Source organism: Meleagris gallopavo, chromosome 13 (genome assembly GCF_905368555.1).
Source record: "Meleagris gallopavo chromosome 13, MGAL_WU_HG_1.1, whole genome shotgun sequence".
In the NCBI taxonomy this organism is placed as follows: Eukaryota; Metazoa; Chordata; class Aves; order Galliformes; family Phasianidae; genus Meleagris; species Meleagris gallopavo.
The window spans coordinates 10,958,575-10,968,203 of record NC_139416.1 but is presented as its reverse complement, the minus strand read 5'-3'; the positions used below and the strand labels follow the sequence as shown (position 1 = coordinate 10,968,203).

The 9,629-nt window shown below is 40.3% G+C and overlaps 1 protein-coding gene across 1 annotated transcript in view; it reads left to right on the top strand.

Annotated features, from left to right (window-relative positions):
- Nucleotides 1-303: 303 nt before the first annotated feature.
- The window catches only part of CDH5 (cadherin 5), a 28,576-nt gene continuing 19,250 nt past the window's right edge, over nt 304-9,629 (top strand). Inside the window, exon 1 of the mRNA XM_010717724.4 lies at nt 304-507. The gene's annotated coding sequence lies outside the window, so the exon portion shown is untranslated. The remainder of the gene's footprint in view (nt 508-9,629) is intronic.

Sequence of the window (9,629 nt, the reverse complement as noted above, 5' to 3'; positions counted from 1 at the left end):
CCTGACAGAGACATCTCCAGATTGCTTTAAAGCACCCTGTTTGAGCAAAACAGTCATAGTCTGCGCTGATCAAATATCAGACACTATTTAAAGTATCATTTTTTATAATTTCCAAACCTCCAATACTAACTTTTGTCCCGACTTTTGCCTTTCTCTTAGAGCTGATTTCCTTTTATTCAGCTGGCTTATTAGAGGCAGTAACAAATAAGTACCTAGAGCAATAATAAGGCTAAGTTTATCTTGTTTCCTCCACTCCCTTTTCTCACTGCATTACTAAGAGTTGGAACAATAACAGGATGCCGGGATGCAGGATGGGAAAAGGCGGATTCCAGCTGGAAAACCTTGGAGATTGGGTTGCTGAACACTCCCAGTATTGCTTAACGAAAAGTGAAGTGGATTTTTCTGCTTGTTCTTCTTTTTCTATGTACTGCTTAATGTTTTGGGACACCGCTGAATTTAGTTTGCCTCATCTGGGAACAAACTGAAGCTCTAGAAACTCTGACTCAGGTAAGGAACAAACGGTATTTGCTGTCCTTCAGCTTTAGAGGTAATTGCAATAATTTTTTATCTGCACCAAAAATGTCTTCTACTGCTTTAAATAATTTAAGATATACCAGTGGTTAGGCTATGAATTTCATACATATCTACAGCATCCTTTGGGCCTAATATTGATAGAACTTAAAAGTAAGGGAGGACAACAGCAGAGTTGTTCACAGTTTACATTGGAAGAGGAAAATCTCTAGATTTCCTGGGTTATACCACAGTTTTCCCAGGTCACATAACAGAAAAAAATACATTACACTTTCTTTGTAGCTCTGTTCCGTACTTTTTAGATAATGTTGCCAATGTTCACTCACAATGGAAAAAGGACTGAAATGATATTGCAAATGGCAGCTGTAAGCCCTTTATAAAACAATTCCAGTTGCAACATGAAGATTACAGGCTTAGTACAGCGTGTAGTGAGCAGGTGTACGCTGTGCCATGGTCAGTGTGCTCCAGCAATGGGAGGGCTGCCCTTGGTGTTTGAAAAGCTGCCATGGTTTTATGTCACCAACCCAAAGGCAGGAAGACCCCCAGAAAAACCTGCCATCCCTGGCTTATTGTACCTGCTGAGGGTGCTTAGGGTTAGAAGGAGAGTTTAGGTAAACACCTCAGTGCCTTGGTCTCCTAAGTCCCAACCCTGGGCTTTTACAGCTCCTGTTCCAGAACACCAGCAATTCGTACTTGACAAGTTTCTTGATCTCAGAGGTCCAAAACACACCATTTTTTTCCTGACAAGGTATTTTACCAACAGAGGCTTGGTGAAAAAAGTTGGTTGAAAAGGCTTATCTTTTCCTTAAGACAGTGCAGCAAGAACCTGAGCCAACAAGTGTACCGTACAGCTTGGAAAGATGAAGCATTTATGCATAAGAGATTAATTGATACTGCTTTTTGTGGAAGAATTCTAGTCTGCAACAGTGGAACTGCCAGTGTGCACAGTACCTTCCTGTGCTGGTTGTCATGTTGTAATAAAGATAAAGGAAGGAAAGAAATGCAGGAAAAAAAAGATATGGGAGAAGATTAATTTCTGTGAGAAAATCTGTTCTATTCTCAGCTACTAAAAAAATTGAAAGTTGGTTGCTATTGCAGTTAACAAAGGTGTAGTTAATCAGCGTTCTCCTGCCCCCACTGATTATAAATCATCACATCAGCATTTGTAAAAGCATGCAGTAATATAAATGTTCATGCCGGAAAAAGAACTAGACAAAAGCAAGGTTGCTCCAATGATTTACAAAAGCTTCTCATCTCCAGTTAATTTGTGTAACAACACTCAGTGTACCAGAAACGTACAGCAGAAATGCTGACTTGTAATTTACCTGAGATATCTCGAGGAGTTATTTTCTGTTCTTAAATAAAGAGTGACCATCAGGAGAAAAGGACACAGTTTTAATTTAGTATATGAATGCCTCAGAATAGCACAGCGTACTGCAGAGCTGTATGTGAAGTTACAGCAATACATAAACGAAACGGAAAGCAAAAGATAAACTCAATTAACAAATCATTCCTGGTTTAACTCAGTTATTTCTCAGTGTTACAGCCACACCACACTAAGTACTTCCCAACACTCCACACTTTAACATAAGATCATAAAACTGTTATTTAGACATTACAAAGCAAATGCAAACATCAAAAGCATGCCGTGGGACAGCTGTGTCTCATTCCAAACCTGCAGCTTGCACAGAGCTGGGCTCAGGGCTGCAAGGAGAGCTCAAGTAGAGAAGGTTCCACCGAAAGAGTTACCAGGTTTGCTGCCAAAAGAAAACAGGTTTGTTTCACATCCTGCCTCTGTTAGATAAAACAGCTGAAAACAGGATATAGGTAAAAATCCCTGGTTTAAAGGCTCCCCTGATTTATAGTTGGTACGGAACAGAGGATTGCACTATGCATCCAGAAGTCAATATTTCAATTAATTAATATTTCAAATGGAAAATAGACAATCTTTTCAAAGAATTTGTTTCTGTTGGTCAGGTTACATTTTCACAGAAGTACAGGCTCACATTAGGCTAGCTAATACTTCATAATTACTAAAAAAGTAGAGGTTCACAGAACAGAGATAACTGAATCTTCATGGTTGTCATGTGTTCATCACTCCAGTTTTGACTCAGGTTCTAGAATTTTAATTCAGAGGTTCATATGTTAGTGCCAAGAAGAAAATAGGATTCCTCTGCCTGTGAGAAATGCATTGAAAATGCTGAAAATGAAAATTTCAGTGCATTTTTTTAAAAACAAATGTCTTTCTTCTTGCTGTCTTTGGGGCTTTACAAATCAAAAATCCTACCCAGTGTAGCCCTTCTCCTTTAGACTAAAGCAGAGAATGACTATTTGTGTAAACTGGAGACTCGCTAGGACAGAGAGATGGCCAACTCCCTGTCAGTAAGGAGAAAGTTGTAGGCAGGAAGATGGGCACTCTGGCAGACTTATCTCTAGACAAGAAGTACAGCTGAGCCATTCCATACAAGATTAGGAGCTACACGTCAAAGAGTTATCAAGCAGACTCTGTGAAAGGGTGGAGAGTTGATCCTGAGGAATGGCTGATTTTTCAGGAGAAAGACAGGCACGGTTACCTGGTACGCACTGCAGAGATTGTAGACACCATACCAAGGATCAGTGGAAGAGAAGAACTGTTCTGCTCCAGCCTTGCTACCTGAAATGCCAGGAGTTACAGAGCATCACCACAGCCAGGGAGGAACCTTTTAAATTCTTTATTCTTGTTTCAAAATACAGAAAGGCCAGTGCTCCTGTCCCAGTTTAGTTGTCACCAAGACCTTCCTGTTCCTATGGGATTTTGCAACCATACTGTGTCAAAACCTAAGGAGAAAAAGCCATCTGTTTCTGTAATGCGCTATTTTAAAAAGCTCCCAGTCAGCCTTCACAAATCAGCAGCACTCCATCCAGCTCTGCCCCCACTGCAGGCACCCCCTGCTGCGCTCCCTGCACCCTCCTCTGCTCCCATACCCACCCACAAGGTCTGGCACCACCTCCTGACTCCTCGTGATACTCACAGGGTGCAAAGCAAGTTATCTGCAGCACACATAGATCCCTGTCCTTATTGTGTAGGACAGTATAAAGGGAAATCCCACTTCCACGGAATGCCTGGAAGATACAGCCAAATACTTTCTGTCTTTGTCCACATTTCTGAGTAATGCCTTGGCAGGAGCAGTCTTTCCCCTTCCTTTTATGATGGTATCTGTTCTGAATTTGAGTTCTGGAAATCCTCTCTTGGAGTGCAAAGTGTACCTTTGTGCTGCTTGAGGAGACTAAGGGCCTAATGCTGCTGTCACGCAAATGACAGGAAATCCTGCCATTGATGGGAAATGTTCCTGTGCTGAGTTCCGCTTCATAGCCAGAGCCTCCATAGGCACAGTCCTGAGCTTCCCCCTTCCCTTTCTAGAACCTCGAGTTCTGCACCTGAATTTAGAGATTTGCAGCATCTTACTGGATTTTATTGTCACTGTCTTTCAGATAAGTAAGAAATGTCTGAATGAGAACTAGTTTGCTTGTGTTAGGGCTACACCAACCAATCCATACTACTAATAAGGCATTAGATTTTTTTTTCACTACCTTATTTATGAATCTACATCAAAATAGTACATTGTGCCTGTTTATTCAGTTCTGTTAGTGCTTTCATTAAAACAAGCCCCAGCATGGCCGCAGTGCCAGGCTCCTTGCAGGGGCTCGCTGCCACCACCTGTGAGCAGAACTCTCACTGGGTCACCCTGATGAAAGCCCTCACAGCTCTCACTTTTATCGCTTCCACAGAGACTTACACAATGTGTAAGTAACAGCACTCACGGCACCTACCATTGTAGCTTAGTTCAAGTGGCAAAACTGTCATTTCCAGACGGAAACAAAACCTAACAGAGAGCAATCTAGCTCTAAAAAATGTCATAAAACATAGGACGGCTTTCCTTATTGCTTTAATTTTTTAAACTTCCCTACATCTGTGGAATGAATTTCCTAGCCTTGCTTTTTCAGCACTGTAAGCTGGATATTTGCTTCCCTAGTTTTATTTTGATTTGAAGCTGAGATTTCCCTGACTCTGAGAGCTAAACTGTAAGTAAAAACATTGAAAGGCTCATTGTAAATTCATAAGAACAGCAATAATATCATTTGTATCATCTCACAACACATGGGGATTTTAACAATGGAAATGTTCCAGGAAAAGACTGTAACTATAGGGGTTGGCAGAAAAGGTCTTGAAGTTAATTAAGCCTGGTCTGGAAGTCTAGTTGAATAAGGGCAGGAAATAGAGAAGAATGAACTGACATTTGAATTAGACATTTAAAAAGAGGGAAAAACACCGAATACTAATAACCAAACAAAACAGATCCAGACACACCCTGTTGTTTTAGCCTTTTGCCCAGCCAGAAAATAAGAGATTTATGTGTGCTTTCTTTATCTGCCACAAAATTAATTTTCAGAAGAAATACCAACACATCAAGTTACTGAGTAGAATAATCTGGTCAAAGGAATTGGCACACACATACAGCTAACATGTTTTCTCTGCTTCAGATTACTGCTAGCACGATAAATATCAGTTACAGTGACCTGCCCGTGATGCTCATGTTAGAGACAGATACTTTCGCTCCTGAGCTTTTGTTGAGAAAGGCGTAAAGAACAAAATTTTATCTTCTGCAAACACAGCTATATTGTACTTTGAACACACACACACACACACACACACATATATATATAGTTGTTGCTGTTGCATGCAGTGCCTCAAATGATGGGGACTTTTCCTTAATCAAACCAACTCAGTCAGAGCTCTGTGCCAGGAAGCCTCTCTGATACGAAAGCTTTATGTGAAAACAAAAGGGAAGTAGAAAAGCTCTATAATATATTATTCTCAGAGTCATCTTATTTTGTTCTAGCTTGGACAAACTCCTAAACATTCAGTGACAGCTACAACTAATCTCTGTGTACAGCTGAGCTGACCAGGAGCAGAATCAAAGCAGATTGATTCTGAAATGTGCACACAATTTATTGTAGAAAACAAAGCCTCTGGTTGGAGATGCTTGAGGAATCTTTATAGCAATCACAAACACCTCCAATACATCAGCACTGTTCCATTTCTGCAAGAGGATGAGCCTAGTAATTGCTGAAGGATTCTCCTGCCCCCTTCACACCCAAGCCCTACTCCCAGAATCAGACAATGCAGTCTAAGGTGTGCCAGCACCCACATCTCCACCTCTCCTACCAGAGCAGCTTGGGTACACAATCATTAACTGGCTGAAAGAAAGCAAGGAGAAACATCCACAGACACTTCAGGTAGTGTCAGCAAGACTGATGGAGACTCAGTCCTCCTGCAACATGAGTGAGACCCTTCTCAGAGACAAGTAAACCAAACAGCAAAATCATCACTGAAACTACATACTTTCTGGATGTGTAGAAGAGAACAGATTATTTGCCTGTCTATAATGCTCGTACTTCATCACCATTTTCAGCATTTGTCCTTATCAGTAATTATCTGGATGGAAAATGTTTTCCTCTTAACTTTCTATTTTGGACAAATAATTCATAGGGAAAAAAATGCTTGCTCTTCCAAACTCTGCACACAGGGTTCATTCCACTCATCTTATTAGCTCATTTCAGAACAGAAGGGCTATGTTTAAAGAAAGGAAAACCCTCAAAATAGCTCAGATTTCAACAGCATTTGGCAACTGCCACCAAAAGACGTATCCAAGAACAAATTTTCTGTCATTTAATTGTTAGTTTCACTCCAGCAACATCTGGGGAGCAAAGAAATAATACTACTCATAGATCCTATGAGCTTGATGGCTTAAGGAAATGGAACCCTTTAAATCAACAAAGCACAGAGATCTGTGTGATGTGTGGCATGATTATATGAGATGGTAATATTCTGTACCAAAGATGCAGGCTCCACTTAGAAGCTTGAACATGCTCACTAAACCCAGAATATGTCTTCTCCTTAGATGTCATTTGACCCTCATAGCTGTGATTCCAAGGCTCAGGAGCTGTACAGAGATATAAGAGAACTGGTTATGGCCTTAAACTCAGTGTTGTTCATCCTATCAACATCTAAGAGGAAGCCAATATCTTCTGTTTATGATACCATATTTATTTGCTATAGAAGTGTCATAAATTGGTTTAATAATTTCCTTATGAATCGCAAACAAGCTTCAAAAGATTACAGCACTTACTCCACTTACTGCATATTTAAAACACTCTAAATCAATTTGGGGTCACTTTAGTGAAAGCATCTGTAGTAAAGCATTATATGACTACAGTACCATGCCCATCATAAGAACTCCTCAGCAGCACCAAACAGAAGCATTTCGGTGATTCAAGTACCATCTCAGTTTCAAATTTTCAGTTCTCTAGTCTCTCTACAGTGACAAATAACATTATTGTGAAAAATGAGTAGAGCCACTGATTCTGCACCTGGCATGATACATGATCTGCATGCTGACTGTATGAAATGAGGAAGATTCTTAAAACTCACCTAATGATTCAGTGTGGTGTAACAGACCTTTATGAGAATTTGTCTCCTGAGAGAAGTGAAGGCCAACATTTTCACTAAGGCTGCTGGATTACTGTCTAGACATACCTGGATGCATTTATAAAAGGAAAACAGTCATCCATTAAAGCAACAATTACACTGCAAAAGCAATCTGGATAGAATAGCAGAAACCAGTCAGTGTCCATTTCGCTCATTTTAATGCTATCAAACTATTGTTTTGCGTCCATCACAAATGTCATCCTCACCACAGCAAACAACCTTTGCATGAATAATGCACCACTGTCACGTCAACAACAGTAACGACTCATTTATTTACTCCAAAAATAATGCTTCCTCAAAGTCTGTGAAAAGACCAGCCCACAAATTAAAACATGTATTTAATTTGCTTCTCAATTGTCAGATTTGCAAGTAAGAAACTCAGATAAAAACCATATTACCACAGATGGACAGAAAAATGTTTTACTTCAAGATTGGAACAGAAATCATAGCAGGTGCACATGCATCACAGAAGTAATCCTTCCTGGTTTGATAACTTTACTATTTAAGACTTTTGACATACCACATTTTTAAAAAAATAACCTACCCCTGGCCAATGTGAAACTTGCAAAATTTCATATATACTGCACAGGTATACAGAAATACAGTCATATGCTTTATTAGATCATGTACAGCATTCACTGCCACAAGCAGAAACGTTTCAGATCCCTGGAGGTATCTAAAAAGACAAAGGCTCCACAAAGGCTGTCATTCCCTAAAGAACGCAGAACAACCAGGCCTGGGGGACAGACTTTTGTGCAAGGTCTGTTGTGATAAGACAGGGGGAAATCATTTTATATAAAACAGGAGAGATTTAGATCAGATATAAGAATGACGTTTTTTATGATAAGACTAGTAAAGCACTGGCACAGGTAACTGAAGACATTCAAGGTCAGACTGGACTGGGCTCTGACTGTGGGTGTCCCTGTTCACTGCAGGGGAGTTGGACCAGATGGCCTTTAAGGGTCTCTTCCAATTCAAATGATTCTTTCATTCTATGATATCTTCCAAACTGTTCCAGAAAAGCGTACTGTTTGAGGTTTTATAGAAGTCAAAATCAGAGCTGATTCACAGTGAACAGATAGAATGTAGATAGATAAATCAAGATCTAAGCCAAACAAGTGTCTATCTGTGAATAGGAAATCAAGTCCAAACCTACACTAGCAACACACAGTCAATAGTTTTACAACTAATCTATTCTTTGTCAGGTGGGAGTAATACAAGAATGTAGACAGCACTCTCCAAACTGCAAACGTGTTTTTGTATGTTTTTCAAAAACATGCTAGAAACTGAGAAAAATGAACAGAAGTTAAATGCCCTCCTGCTTTTGTGGGCCTCGGTGCCTGAGCATCCCATAGGCTTGACTCTGAGCTCTCTCAAAAAAATCTCTATTTGTGAAGGATTTCTGTGATTGTGATTCTGTCTTGCTAACAGGCTGTATATGTTACAACTCTACTGATAGTTACCAGGATCTCTGTAACAGGTAGTTCTGTAAGGAACACTATTTGAGTTAAAGTAATACCTCCAACAAAATCATTTCTTTTTGTCCTGGAGGTTATGCCTGTATATAAGGGTCAGATTCAAAGCAGTGAAAGCAATTTTTGAAGCTCCCATTCTACTCTCATCCTACAGCTTTGGGATTTCAAGTTAAAAGGGAAAAAAAAAAATCAACCTTCTCTGGACTTTAGAAACAGCATGAATTATGGCCCAAGTACCTCAAGGAGATAACTTATTGTAAAGATTCCCTTAAGATTTGCTGTTCTTTGTTGATACTGAAGACAAAAAGCACTTAACCTCAGTGTCTGCTATCATTCGTTTGTCCACAGTGGCATAATTCCTCCCTTGTTACAGTCCAGAGCTACTTGCAAAACCAAATGAGTTGTGACCCTACTCAGCAGCAGGTCGCTACCCCTTCAGTACAGCTGCTGGGCAGTGACTGGCTGGCAGAGACAGACATGAACTCTTCCAAAAGACTCTTCTGTGCCTAAAGAAAAGCCCAGTCAAGACAGACAAGCATGAAACACAGTTTCCTGCCTGCTGTAATGGGTGACTGCATCCATAAGACTGCACTGTTGTTCACAGAACACAAGCAGAGCCTCCTACAGGCTATTCTTCTCCAACTCATGCTGACAGTCTTGGTTTTGTTAATCTACCTAGCTAACATTATCAGGCACTCACTGATGTAAAAGAGACTCCAGTGAGGTTGGAAGAATTTACAGATGCAAGATCAGATATGCAGCTGACACATCTTGTTTCCCTTTCAGGTTTGTGATGAGGTGACCAGTAGCAAATAAAATGCAAATCTATACACTCAACAAAGGAGATCACTGTGACCTCTTATAACTTTCTTCTGCACACATTTCTCTAAACTGTGCAGGAAATGCCGTCTTCAACCATGCATTTGATAGTTTCAGTTCAGAGCCTTCCTCAGTACTTCCTGCAGCTCTTAAACCCCAAGTCAGCAGGTCACTTGCTGAAATGCTAGCAAAGCAATTGGGAAGCTCTGGGAGGGCATCAGTTTTGCTATTGCTTTTCACCATCCTTAGTGCATGGCTATTCACTCATCGGTGTG